This window comes from Aplidium turbinatum, chromosome 4, assembly GCF_918807975.1.
Source record: "Aplidium turbinatum chromosome 4, kaAplTurb1.1, whole genome shotgun sequence".
Lineage (NCBI taxonomy): Eukaryota > Metazoa > Chordata > Ascidiacea > Aplousobranchia > Polyclinidae > Aplidium > Aplidium turbinatum.
The window spans coordinates 42,339,872-42,342,525 of NC_137475.1; positions in this window are offsets into that span (position 1 = coordinate 42,339,872).

Sequence of the window (2,654 nt, forward strand, 5' to 3'; positions counted from 1 at the left end):
TAAAATCTAAAAATTCTTTAGATTAATCGATATGGTTAGTTAAACTAGTTAATGATACTTTATCTTCAATAAGAATTAGGGAGCTGGTATACAAGTCCCCCTTCCCCCCCTTCTTAGTAACTCATCACAAAGACAGGACTCCACCAAACATACAGGGTGAAACTACTTTACCTTTGCTTTACTGTTCACACACTTCAATCCACATGTTTTGGTCAATTCCTCTTTGTCACGAGTTACAGTACCAAGGGGGGTGGGGGGGACTTGTATACCAGCTCCAGAATTAGTATACTGTATATCATAATTTAGCTAGATAGCAGTTTAAATCTATAAGAATAGGCTACCTTTAATTAAGTGGAAACACAGGGGCCTATACGCTATAAAATCAGCATACAAAAATATCATAAACTAGTCCTTTGACGTGCATGGGAATAACTCTCAAGGACGTCCCAAGAAGCAATGGCTCAACAACATTTGGGATGATCTGCGACTGCAAGATTTTGTTTCGATTGATCATATGGACCAGGTGGCATGGAGTAATGCCATCAGACAAAACAGACATTCGTTATCGTAGAACTCTCGCATTATGGGGAACAAGAGACGTTAAATCGTATAGATAACATAAGGTACCCTCATACGCGCCGACTTCCGGGGGGGCCGGGGGGCGGCGTCCCCATAAATTTATGGTTGAGGGGCAACAAAAATGGCTATTACAAATGGTGTTTCAAAGATAAAATACTTGGCAAAGTAGATTTACATCATTTATTTTAAACGGACAAAAGAATGCCAAAAGCGAAAAACAGCCTACGTTGCTCTTGCCCGCAAACCAGCAGCTGATCGCATGGCTTTCTCTGAAACGTGAATTACTACTGAGATGCGCAAATTGCGCATGCTCAATGCTCACAGTCACAGTGCTTATCTTCCCGCGCGTGAGGAGCAACTTTAAAGTCAAAATGCGTGGTAGCGAAAAAGCGAATGCGAGGTTGAATGTTCATTCTCATTTCACGAGTTATCCAAACGTCCGTGAGATTTTCTGTGACTTCAAACATGAAATCGATGTTAGCAAACTTTATCGAGTTGAAACTACGACACAACGAACAATTACGTGAATACAGCTTAAAGAAAAAATGCATTTTTTAAAACTGTCATCCGTGTTTTGCTTCAATAAGCACTGTATTGATGTATATATTTTCATATACATCAACAACTATGAGAGAACTGCACTACCGGTATTCAATAATAGACTATTAAGACATACGATAAAAAAACAGAAGAGAAAACAGTTCGCCGTTGTTGACGCTTTGAAGGTAAGTAATTAGCAGAACAAGCGAAACAAGGTAAATAAAACCGATAGCGGGTTTCCACTCTGCTTGAAATCATGATTTTTTGCGTTTTATTTCGATAACTTCACTGTCTTGATCGTTGTTATTCACTCGCACGAAAAGGAAATGAATCGGCTTGTTTTCCAACTGTTCCAATCTGGGTTTTTTTTTTGCTGAGACTTTTCGGTCATTTGTCCAAAATGACTTGAAAAAATTCGGTCATTTTTTATTTATTTCGGTCATTTTTAGTCATTTTTGGTCATATATAGTATATATTTTTTCGGTCATTTTTACCGAATTGACTATACTTTTTTCGGACATTTTGCTAAAAAATCGGTCAATGACCATTAAATGACCGGAAAAAAAAACCCAGCTTCCAATTATGAGCTAACAATATCAAAATGTTTACGATAAGGCGTACTGCATGCGTAAAACTTTGAATCGTTTCAAGCAGCGGCTCTAATAAATTCGGTTTGCGACCTAGGTGTTAATATAGAGTATAGACAAGACAGTAAGCTTAAACAAAGACTATTTTAATTGAGTAATATGGTTATGACGTCATCACCTTTCTCGCCCCCCAAGGTTTTTTGAAAAGTCGGCGCCTATGGGTACCCTATATATTTTTAGAATAAGTATGATATAGCAATGATGTGTTCGATAAAAGCAACCAAAATTAAAAAATATTGGAGGGATCCATATGGATCCTTGGGCGTTTACGGCAAAATCACACAATTTATTTTTTCAACGTTTTGGAGTTTTTTATTGGTTTTATTTCATGTTATGCTCGTTAAATTTAATTGTGTGTTTAATTTTTCTATTAACACAGACGTTCCACCAATATGTTAATTTTTCAGAGGGGACCTCTTGCTAAAATTAGCAGCGGGCTATACTGGGGTGATTTTGACTTTTTTCAAGTGACACAACAAAACTAGAGTTTAAAAGGTGCCTATGGACATACCTAGAAACGTGCAAAAAAAATGTTTTGATTTTGTTCAAATTCCGGATGGAGCCCGGACTTTATGTGAAAAATACAAGATGGCCGGCATACAAATTGACGAATCTGCATTAAATTTTCTTCCAGTCAAGCTTTTGAGCTGATTTTGGTGTCAAAAGAAGCAGCAAATTGAGCCTGTTACTTTAAAAGAGCAACAAAACGCCCAGCATCCTTGAAAGTTCCCTCACACATTGAAACTATTATATTTCGGTCATTATTTTTCATAATTTCCTTAATTTTTGTTGGTGCCACTAGAGATTACTGGTTGCATCCAAGAATAATAATGACAATTTCAACAGTATATACACAGAACTTGTTACCGGTTAATATGAAATTTACAT